General features: G+C 31.8%; 1 protein-coding gene and 1 long non-coding RNA gene across 2 annotated transcripts in view; one reads left to right on the top strand and one right to left on the bottom strand.

Annotated features, from left to right (window-relative positions):
• LOC145288018 (uncharacterized) overlaps positions 1-12358 on the top strand; it is a 262452-nt gene that overhangs the window by 172802 nt on the left and 77292 nt on the right. The gene's annotated exons all lie outside the window — the stretch shown is intronic.
• LOC145288013 (uncharacterized) overlaps positions 1-12358 on the bottom strand; it is a 156051-nt gene that overhangs the window by 142146 nt on the left and 1547 nt on the right. The gene's annotated exons all lie outside the window — the stretch shown is intronic.

Raw genomic sequence — 12358 nt, 5'->3', positions numbered from 1 at the left:
TTTTCCACAAATAAGTATTTTTTCTGGGTATTAAGCAAAAAATATGTGTGCGTTTGCACGTACATCAATGGCCACCACTTTTAACATGAAAAATTACATTGCTGAATACTCGTAAAAATACTTATTTGCGAAAAATTTAAATGAGATATTCGTTTTCAGCAGACTCAAAAACCTACAGAAAACGAGTTTAAGGTAAGATTTGTGTTGGTCTACCAGGCCACAATTACCAAATAAACACCACTCCTAAAAAAATAACAGACGACCCCCTCCCAGGTTACTATAAAGTGGGTGTTCATTTTATGTTAAATTAATAGAGGAAAGTGATCCCCACATTTTAAAACTACAATTTTTTATATCTTGGAAACTACTCTTTTCCTGGGATTTTAAACGTTACTTTAGTTTTCAGCACCCTTGGAAACATATAACAGTGGTAATTTAAAAGGATTTTTGTGGGTGGAAACATACTGCACCTTTACTAATATTTCAATCAGTCATTTGTTTTCCTAGTTTTGCATATGAATTACAAAATATCGGATATTTCCCCAAAACTTCTGGCCTTGATGGAGGCGAAACTAATGCTTTTAAATGATCTGAAATAACAGGAAAGGGAGACTTGATTCCAAATATTTTTCATATGTTATACTCCACCTTTTTTTTGGAAATAGCGTACGATCATGAATATCTTCAGTATCAAATAATCCTTACATACTGTGACATTTACTTTATGCATGAAAACCAAATAGGGAAGATATAACGCATGAGAAATATTTGGAATCAAGTCTCCCCCTGCTATTATTTCAGATCATTTGAAAGCATAGCAGAAGATTTTAGTTATCCTCCATCAAGACCAGAGGTTTGGGGGAAATAGTGTGTGTATGTATATATATATATATATATATATATATATATATATATATATATATATATATATATATTAACCAAAAGTTTTAATATATTAAAATTCAGTAATGTTCATATACCAATAAAAATTAAAGTAAAAATTAAATCAATAATTAACCTTCATGATTATCAGTTTTTACAATCGAGCATGCAAATATTTTCACAAAATCATGGCAATAAAAATAAATGACAGCATCATATTGTGTATTTTCATATTCGTTACAAATGTTTCGTGACCATTTGGAAAATTTCAAACCTTATGTCATTCAAAAATAGCCACTCTTCAGACGCCAAAATACACTATTTATACATACATGAACATGCTTCTAATCTCTATTTAAGAAAGCAAGCAGTTGGCCCTACCTCCACCGAACTTTTCTATGTTTTTTTTTGTTTAATTATTTTTCGTTAGTCATGAAATTTATAAATCGCCCAATTTTCGTATTTCTACTTTTTAAATTATTTTTCAATCAATTACCTATCTTTATATTACCTTACATTTATGTGTGTTTATTTTTATTTTAGTAATTATTTTTCTTCAAATTATTTGTTTTATTTTCTAAATATTAAACGACAAATTCTAGTTTATATTTATGTCCCAATTATATCCTCTTCAATCTACGATAGTTTCGTATCAGTTTTGTTTATATGTACGATCTCATAATTGACTTTGCTTAATATTTTATTTCTAAAGGAATTGTAATTAAAAGGTAAATTTTAAAAAATATTGATTAAAATTTATCTTCATCCCATACTTATATATATGTATATATTACATAGGCATCACCACTTATCAAGGCCCACTCAAGGATAAAGATTAAAACGTGTACAGTAGTAAACTTAGATAATATAGTAATCGTTAGTATTGGAAATTCAGTAAGTTTGTTAACTTAAGTGAAACGACTCATCAAGAACTTGTTTACGTTGGACTTATATCATTAATTTAAATTTTAACCCATGTATAAGTATTCTATTTTATTTTATTTTATTTTACTTTTCAATAACGTTGTTAAAATCTTCACGTTGTAAGGGAGATAAACCATGTTTGCTAAATTTTTATCAATTTGCCAAGTTTTTTACGCATTCATATTTTAGTATTTTGACTTTAGTATTTATTAATCACCTCGTTTCATCTTAAACTTATAATTCTAACATTAACTTCTTTGGGCCAATCTCAGTTTAATTTCTCATTTATTTTGAACTTTATATTTTGATTAAATTTATTTTATTCTCTTAGCTTGTCTCAATATTTCGCAGTTATTTAATGTTAGATTTTTTCCACACACACACACACACGCGTTATCTGCGTTTTTATTTTTATTTTTTTTTTCTTTACTAACGAGTCACCATTTATTAAGCTTCAAAGCTATTCAGACGAATAATAAAAAAGAGTCCACTTATTTAACCTAAACGTTTCCGGATGATGTAGGAGTCTGTAAGGAGGTTGTGAAATAAGGTTATACACAGATGTGAATGAAGGTGTACAGTGGCTGAGAGGGAGGAGGTTGATGATTGAATTTTTTTTTTTCTGACATCCAAATAATAACCTGTGTAAGTAAAGCGATCGACTATCGTCATAGAGGGAACAACAAAAGGAGTTATAAATAAATATAACGAACTGCGCATGAGATCAATTATGCTAACAATGAACGAAATTTCAGGGTGTTTATTGACTTCTTCCTGCGCGCATATATATATATATATATATATATATATATATATATATATATATATATATAGTCATCCTCGGACACGCGTTTCGTCATTACTGCAATTCACTAGCGTGGCTAAAAACAAACAATATCTTAAATTCCAATAACCAAGTCTTCATTCATATTTTAGCAGGTGAATTTAACACAATCAATGTAACTTTTGATAATTGTTTCGCTTACAAATAACCAGGAAATAAACATATTTTCCGTTCATGTAATTTAGCAGAACATCGTCATATTGCTTCGAGAAAAAAAAATCATCAAGCAGAGAAAAAAAAATCAAAAGTGGTTATCTATGAATGGACCTTATGGTTCCTTTGGGAAACGATTTTCTGTAGGAAACGTATGAAAAAAAATTTTTGTTTGTTTGTTTTCTAAGGATTTTTTTCTCCGGAAGTTATATGACGATCTTTTGATGAGGTGCATAAGCGAAAGATTTTAATAATTATGCGTTTATTATCAGTTGTTTGTTTCTGAGTGAAACAATTGTCAAACGTTTAATCGAATTTCTTTTCTAATTCAGCAAGTAAAAATGTGAAAGACATGATCATTGGAATACAAAATACAATTGTTTACTAATATATGCTCTGTTGTTAACTATTAACATTCATCGAAATTTTATATCGAACAGTTTTGATAAATTTTCTTTATACACACACATATATATTGGAAATTAAGACAAAAACAAACAAAAAATACGAAGATAAGGTTTAAAATAAGAATTTTGGTTTGCACGGTACCCAAGATGGCCGACCTGTAACAACGTGGGGATGGAATTTCTTTTTCCCAAACAAACGCGCCAGGCTTATGTACAAATTCACTTTTTGTTGATAATATCGGATGGAAATAATATCTGATGAGTTGATGAGAGGAAAATTTTCATGAAAACATAAAATCATAGAATTGTCATCCAATCAACGAAACGGCTGTACTGAAGAGATCCAGGGTGAAATAAACAAGAGTTATATAAGAGAAAAAGTTAAGTCTTTGAATTTCAACAAAATCTTGTACTTATATATATATATATATATATATATATATATATATATATATATATATGTATATATATGTATATATATATGTATATGTATATTAAAGATGGGGAATAAAACTTACATAGAACTTTATATCATCTAATCAATAAGGAAGAAAGAAACTTTTTTCGTTTGTCTTTCATTTTCTCTGCTATCTTCGTACTGATCAGATGATACAATAAAATTCGTTTATGCCTCATCTTTTATCATTCAAACACTACTGTGTTTGAATATATGGTTAAGTGGCAGTTTTAGTCATTTAGAACTGCTTTAAAGCTTCATAGCTCACTCATTTTTCGACCAAATTTCAAACAGTTATTCCAGTTTATAGATCACCTTCTCGACTATATTGTGAAAAAAATTTCAATTTTCGTTCAGTAAAGCAAAAGTTATGATGAATTTACTGGCGTTCAAAATCGTAAAAAAACGTAAGGTGAGCGACGTTTTTTATGACTGGTTTTCATAGCAATCACGTCGCTTCAGCTACTAATTCACTGTTTTCGCAAAAAGAAAAGTAATTATTGAAGCAGACGAGTGCCGTACATTGCTATTTACATATGTTATGTTTATGGGGATAAAAAAATAAGACTGAAATTAAACAAAGTGAATTTACTAGAAGTCTGGAATAATCATGGATTACAATAGAAAAATACGAGCATGAAAAGTAATATGGTTAAGCTTAAACATGGAGAAGTAAAGGACTAGTTGTAAAAACTGAAAAAGAAAAAGACAAGATATTCTAATAAAAAATATAATGAATTTATAACTTAAAATATTGCAGCATTAATTTTTTTTAAAATTTAATTTAACATTATATAATCGATTCTTAATGCTGCAATATTTTAAGTTATAAATTTATATTTTTTACTAGAATATCTTGTCCTTTTCTTTTCCTAAGACAAAATTTTGGTTAGTCTATGGAAAAAAATATTTTTGTTCTTTTCTAAGAATCTATAAACAACTCTATTGAATTAACATCACATTGACAAAGTGGACATGGATGGATGGACAAATAGTTTTGGCATAGAACTAAAGAAAATACCAAAGTGGCATTCGGCCAAGGTGGGTTGAACCAGCTTCCTTCTAAGGAGAAAGTTTCATGGGAATATCAAATTCACAAGTGATCGCCAGTCGCTTGAATATCCCCGTCAGGGAAGATGACGACTTCAGGTTTTTGCAGTTACTTGCAGGACGATGTCAATGTCCTCTCACTTAGAGAGCCTGGTATTTCAAAATCGTCACCCATCTGGTACTGGCCAGATTCTAGTTCGCTTAACTTTTGGTGATCTAACGAAAATTGCTATGTCAATGTTATTATGCCGTACTGAGAAGAAAATACAGAAAAAGTAAGAAAGGAAATAAACAGAAAATAAAGAAAAAAGAATTAAAAAATATATATGAAGAGTGAAAATAGTGAAAAAATAGAAAAGAAGATGAAGTAATTCAGAAGAAATACAAGGTTTTTTAGGAACATAAAAGATTTCCATTTCGGGTAAATGTAGGGATACGTGTTAAGATGAGGAATTGTTACTATTTCCCTCTTTCAAACTGTTGATTAGCATGTTCCATTTAACATTTATTGTTGGCAAGTTTTTGATCTTGAAATAGTATTTTTTGTTTTGTTTTTTAGCTCCTTACACCAAGTAGCTTCATGCCTTGTCTGGAGCGATTTACATTAAAAAAAAAATTCACACTAGTAACCCATTGCAAATTTGACTGTCTGGTTCACGATGTTTTGATCGCTGTACTCTTCAGCCTTCTTTGAGTGCCATTTATCAAAGTTGAAATTTTAAACTTCGACAAATTACTCCTGAGGAAGGTCAGACCATTGTTTCTCTCCTTCTCATGTCGCATATTTTAGTATGTATATATATATATATATATATATATATATATATATATATATATATATTCACAACCTTTGTATTCTTATTGGATCTGACTATTTCCATGCTTAAATTTCTTTTCGCTTGTCCACTGTAACCAATGTATGTGGCTTATAAGCAGAAATATACTCTTTCTTTCTCTCCTCCTTCGGTTTCATATTTTTGAAAGTATATGTGTTGAATTTACTAATGAACAGCCGATTGTGATCTGTTTCTTCTGAACATACGTTACCTCTGAATAGAGGAAACAATGTCTTGTCGAATGGACTCATGACAACAGAACAGATGTTACACTTTTCTCTAAAAGAGAAGCTAATTCCTAGGAGGCTGTTCTCATGTCTAAGCAATTTATACTATTTTATATAGAACCTTAAAGATTACTCCAGAAGGCATCTTATTCCTGGTGCAATCCTCTACCTGTATAAGAGCCAAATACGTTCTAAGATGGAGTACTGTGGCCATAAGGAGGGATTGGGCTGCTTAAAGCACCCTGTCCTACAAAAGTACAAAACAGACTTCATAATCTAGTGGGTGATCTCCTCTTCTACTCCCTACCGCCTTTTTGCTAATTTTTTTCTACTCTATCATTACTCTCGTGGCAGGAGATCGGCTGAGCTTCAATCTATGGTTCCTTCCCCCATGTAAAACATTCACAACGAGAACTCGTCTAGCTACAGTAACTGTCAATTTTCCTTTCTTTCTGTCAAACTAAACGAAACTTCTATGAGTAACGTTTCGTTCCTAGAACTATTCTTCTATGGAGCAAAATATCATATGGTTGCTACCCAGCTGACTACAACACTGCCGTTTTAAAGCCCAATGTGAACAAATTTTGGTCGAGCTGTTCTCTTAAATAATAATATTGTTTCACTGCTCATCTGACACTCATTAACTCTTATCCTGGAGTGGGCTTTGGGGATTTGATGCGATGACTGTTAATTTTTTTGTTTGTTTGCTTGTTTGTTTTATATTATCTCGGTTGGAGTCCTTTGAAATAGGGAGTGATTAGCTGGCATCTAATAGGATGCCCCATCCCCGTCAAAAACAAAAAGATAAGAAAATTGAAAAATAACGAAAAACAAAAATAGATAATATTTGTGGTATTCTTATCAGTTACAGACAAGATTGTGTTCCTGATAAAGTATGGGCAACTTATACAGCTTGGTTATAAGCTGATTTAAACTATTATTAAAAATACAGTCGATAAAACAAAAGAATAATTATTGTAATAACGATGGTCAGAATAACAATCTGCAAAAAGTTTTGATAAAAAATTAATCGCTTTTTAAGTCAAATCATTTTCAAGCGTTCTTGAAACCAGTTCTTTTGGATAGAAAGAAAGTATAGTACCTGTTCTGATGCTGAACCTTGTCTGATCTGTACTCGATCAGTGAAGGAGAATTCCTTTAGACTGAGGCGATTTTTTTTTTCTTCCAATCCAGAGTGCACCTTTAAGAGTAGCTGGCTTTTCCTTATATTAAAAAGCAAACCTATGGATAAGTTTGTCCTACAGAGGCAAGTGAATAAAAACATACAAGTTGGGTAAAAAAAAACAGAGCTTCTTACCCAATAGGTTCCACACTGTCTATCAAGCTCTGTCTCCTGTCCCATCACCACAATTTTACATCTCTGTGCTTGTTTTTACAATATTTCAACATAATATTTTTTACGTACTAACAAGTCAAGGTCCAAAGGCTACTCGAGGATAAGGGTTAATAAGTTTGTTAAGTGGACTGTGAGACATCATGATGATTGGTAAGGATAGTTAGCTTTGGGAAGAATTCTATTATTTAAGAGGGCAGTTCAACAAGAATTTGTTTATATAAGACTTGAAAACAACTATGTAGTCAGTTGGAAAGCAGCCCTATGGTATTGTTTTACAGATGGATAGTTTGGAAAGAAACTTTAAGTTCTGTTTAGTTTTTTTTGTATACGGAAGGAAAGTAAAATTACTTACAGTGGTTGTAGCTAGACGAGTTTTGGCTGTGAATGTTTTAAACGAGAGACCTTAGATTGGAACTCGGCCTACTATGAAAATAATGACAGAGTAGAGAAAGATTATCAACCACACTTTTGTGAGAAATAGGCTGTAGAGAAGATGAAAGGAAACTCCCCATCTCACTAGATTTTGAAGTCGGTTTTGCATTCTGTCAAAGCAAGAAATGATATTTTGAGTGGCATCTCCTCGGATGTGGAAACGGTAATCGTTTTTAGGATGTATTTGATTGTTATATAGGTAGAGGATTGTGTCAAGAGTAATAGTACTAGGACGAACTTACTTCACTCGTGCCCCCCACCATGTAAATCCTTCACCTGACCAATCTGACAAGCAGTAAAATTACACCTCTCCAGATGCCAGAAAGCTTTCTACTCTAACTTCTTTCTTCGAGCTGCTTGACTTCGAAATTTCCTCCTTTCTGCTTGTTTTCAGAGATGGGTATCTTTGCTGATGACACCATTTCCTATAACAGTCACGAGGGGGAAACAAATGAACACATATCCAAAGAAATGGCAGAAGCACTGGAAGATGACCTCAGATCCGTGGTGAAATGGGGACAAAAATGGATGGTCACATTCAATGCTATCAAGACTAAGCTTGTTTCCTTCAATAATTACGATAAACCGTCTCTACCACCAATAGCAATGGCCAAGAACACATTACCCGAAAGTACTTCCTTTAAACTTCTCGGCCTAACGTTTATAGGGAACATGAACTGGAATAGATACATTAAGAACATTGCCAAGGCTGCTGTGAGGAAGGTGAGCTCTCTCTACTGTGCTAGAAAACTACTTACGCCTGAAAGTATCTTGCACCTCTATAAGGCCACCATTCGCCCATGTATGGAGTATTGTTGTCACCTTTGGGTTGGTGCATCTACTACTTGTCTCTCACTCCTGGACAGGGTTTAAAAGAGAGTCGCTAAATTGTTGGTTCTGAGCCTCTGTCCCATCGACGAAATGTTGCATCCCTCTGCCTGTTCTACAAGTATTTTAATGGTGAATGCTCTGACGAAATACAAGCACTTGTACCCCCTCAATGTGAATATCCCCGACAAACTCGACAAGCAGCTAAATCCTACCCCTTCACAGTAGAGATCCCTAGGTGTAAGAAGACCTTCTACTCCAATAGTTTCTTCCCCAGAACTGCTAGACTTTTGAACTCCCTTCCGGGATTCTGCTTTGCCAACTGTACTGACATGCAGAAGTTCAAGTGTAATGTGAATAGACATTTTGCCACTCATCTCCCTTCATAATACTCCTGCAACTTATGTCCCTGATAGTAACCCCTTACTTCAAAGTGGCACTGTGCCTTGTTTGGGGTGAAAATTGAAAAAAAAAAAAAAAAAAAAACGGTACGAACATGCAGAAATGTAAATGTTATGTGAACAAACATCTCACTGCACAAGTCCCCACTTACATCTCCATGGCAATGTGACTTGTTTGGGGTGAACAACAGTAAAAATTCTAAAATTTAAAAAAAAAAAAATAGCGGGCGGGGAAAAAACTTTATCTGTAAAAAAGTTTGAATAAAATCAGTTCGTTTTCATTATTAATATTAACTTTATTTAGAATAAGAAGAGAACCCACCTCCAGAACTGTTAAAATTAATTCTCCCAAACAGAACAGTTTTGTACCAATTTTATGTCCCCTTACAAAGATTAAGGTATAATACTAAACTTTCTGTTTAAAACTCTTATTCAATTGTTATCAAAATCATTATATAATTTTATTTTTTAAGAAATGTCTCAAATTTAAGGCATAAGCTTAAGAGGTCTTAAGAAGAAAGTGAAATTCAGAGAATCTTGATTAATTAGTGTCTAATTACTATAGATCAAATTTAATGCAAATCTGAAATATTTGAAATTTTACATGAGGGGTACATATAATACCACTTAAAAAACTTTCAATTACTTGAAAGAAACTGAAATTTTGGGAATATTCATTAATTGATGAAAATTTATGATACCTAGTAAAATTCCAAAAACCCTGAAGCAATAGAATTTTCAAAAAAGAATTCCACCGCCTCTTTGCCTCCTTACATAGACCTTAACGAAACTAAATATAGTCCACAATACCTACACTTACGCTTAGCAGTTGTTGCAAAATTCATAATGATATGAGGAGTGAATCCTATAAATACGAATATATATACATATACATGTATCAAACCTTATATATTAGCGGGTGTACCCGGCGTTACCCAGGTGTTTGGAGATGTGTGAGTGGGGGGTACACCAAAACAAAATGGAAAAAAAGAATAAGCGAACGTAATAACTCTGTTTAAATATTATAAATAAAAATTTAAAAAAAACAGCGAACGTGATGGAAAAAAAGACGAACAAAAATGGCATCAATTACTCTGTTTCAATATCAAAACTTTAAAAATCGAAAAAGAAAATATATCTGACATCTCGGCTCAAACGCGCAATCTTAAGATAACGACTCTGCTACTATAGCGACTGGTCTATGACCGCATGAGTGAAATTAGATCGCTTTTTTAATATTTAAACTAATTCAAGAAAGAACGTTTTTTGCGCATGCATGTATGCCTAAATTGTCATGAAGGAATGATTCGTTTGCTACCCCTCCCTGTAGAAAAGTGCCCAGTTAAGGGTGAAGGAATTAATGTTTTTATCCAATTTTTCGATATTTGCCATCCAAAGAGTCGAGCTTCAAAATGATACTGATCTTGTGAAAATCCATCTTTGTCGAAAGTTTTTTGCAAGATATACAAACATACATACATACATTTAAACAGATTTTGCCTTTTCTATTATAGATATATATACATTAGTGTGTATGTATATGAGAGAGAGATACTGTACCATCGTCTAAAAATGGAATTGCTAAGTTGGAAATTGTTTTCGGGTAGTAATTTTGCAAATGGTTGCTTTGTGAATATTTTAGAGAGGTTCTAACAATGTTCCTAAAATATGTATTTAAATATATAGTAAGGTGTGAAAATATAATTATGACAGTGAAGTTACACAGAGGCTTCTGCGTTTTATTCTCATTGGAATCGTCAAGATAAAATGAATCACGCATTTTAGCCTGACTACGAGGATGAAACGCGGAAATCTGTGTAGCTTAATTGACATAAATATATTTTTTTTATAACTGTTATCTAGCTCGACTCACGTATTGAGCACAGTTGAAGTAAATATTGGCAATCAATCGATAAAATGTAGATACATGAAATAATAATTGTCTATATATTAATAAAATAGCGTGTGTGTTATTTTCTGTGTCATGCTTATATTCGGGTCGTTTAATTATTATGTACTTCCATTTCTTGTAATAAATAATTTTATCAAGAATTCTTCATAAGTTTTGGTTTCTGTTTCGATTATAACTAACAAGCTTGGGTGTCCGGCGCTGCCCGAGTGTTAGGCGGTGTGTGCTGAACAAAAAAAAAATTAGTAGGCAGGTAGGCTTGAACCCGTACTACAAAGGAGGAAAAGAACTTGAAAATAAAAAGAAAACGTTACATATTTGCTATTGTGTCCATCACCAAACTGGAAGCAACGAATGTTTAAATTAAAGCTAGTCAATCGAAAAGAGATGACTTTCGAAAATATCGGCAAATAAAGCGACCCCTGCCTATAAAAAAAGTGCCCAGTTGAGGATGGAGGAATTAATGTTGTAAGCTAATTTTTTGATATTTGTCGTCCGAAGGGTTGAGCTTCAAAACGATACTGATCTCGTGAAAATCCGTGGCCTCTGTCGAAAGTTTTAGGAAGACATGCATACATACATACATTTAGACAGGTGAGATCTTATATTACAGAAGATGGCACTCCAGTAATCTATTTTTTTATAAATAATTTTATCAAGAATTCTTCATAAGTCTTGGTTTCAGTTTCAGCTCATGGCACCTTAGTAATCTATTTTTTTTATAAATAATTCTATCAAGAATTTTTCATAAGTTTTGGTTTCGGTTTCGATTATAGTTGAAGGAATTAAAGTTATATATTCATAAGTTTGTGATTCGGTTTCGAGTCAAGCTGATGAACCCAAATCATATAGATATATTTTTATTTTTGAAATCGCAACTTTATAATATATAAAAATCGATAGAACATTAATTCTATAATAATATATACGAAATCTGCAAGAATTAAAATATATTTAAGCATACTTTACGACCGGGCTACGCCGGGCGTCCCTGCTAGCTTAGATAAATACTTTTGCAGTTTTAACAAAAGAGCTCCAATAATATCAGAGCATCTCCATTTACACTGAACATCTACAGAATGCCAACATCAATACGTTACATATGAATGAATCCCCTGTGGAATTTCTACAGGTCCCGCTAGTAATAATAATCATATATTAATTTTGCAATGTTTGAAAGATATTTTATACATTTTTTTTTTTTTTTTTTTTTTGCTGAGAAGTTTTTAATCTATTTCACGATTTTTAGAATTTTCTGATAAAGAAAATAAGAAATGAGAACTTTCTTTGTAAAATGCATTTAGCTTACGTTTAAGAAAATATCTGCACATTTAACACGTGTTTTTTATGTTAATCAGTTAAGAAAAGACATCAACTCTATAGTTAAATATTTAGAGATTTATAAAGAATCGAAATCGGGGGGGGGGGGGGATATTGATTCGTCCCATCACTTATATATATATATATATATATATATATATATATATATATATATATACAACTCTATTTTTTTTTTATTTAACATTGAGCTTATTTTACAGATTTGAACTTGATATTCTTAAAAGAAAATATTTTTGTAACAATTGTTATAATGGATTTTTGTTAAAATAAAATTTGAATATAAATAAAATTTAAAGATTATATATATATA

This window comes from Euprymna scolopes, chromosome 11 (assembly GCF_053919585.1).
Source record: "Euprymna scolopes isolate OS-2025 chromosome 11, ASM5391958v1, whole genome shotgun sequence".
NCBI lineage: Eukaryota > Metazoa > Mollusca > Cephalopoda > Sepiida > Sepiolidae > Euprymna > Euprymna scolopes.
This window is presented reverse-complemented; position numbering and strand designations above follow the sequence as displayed.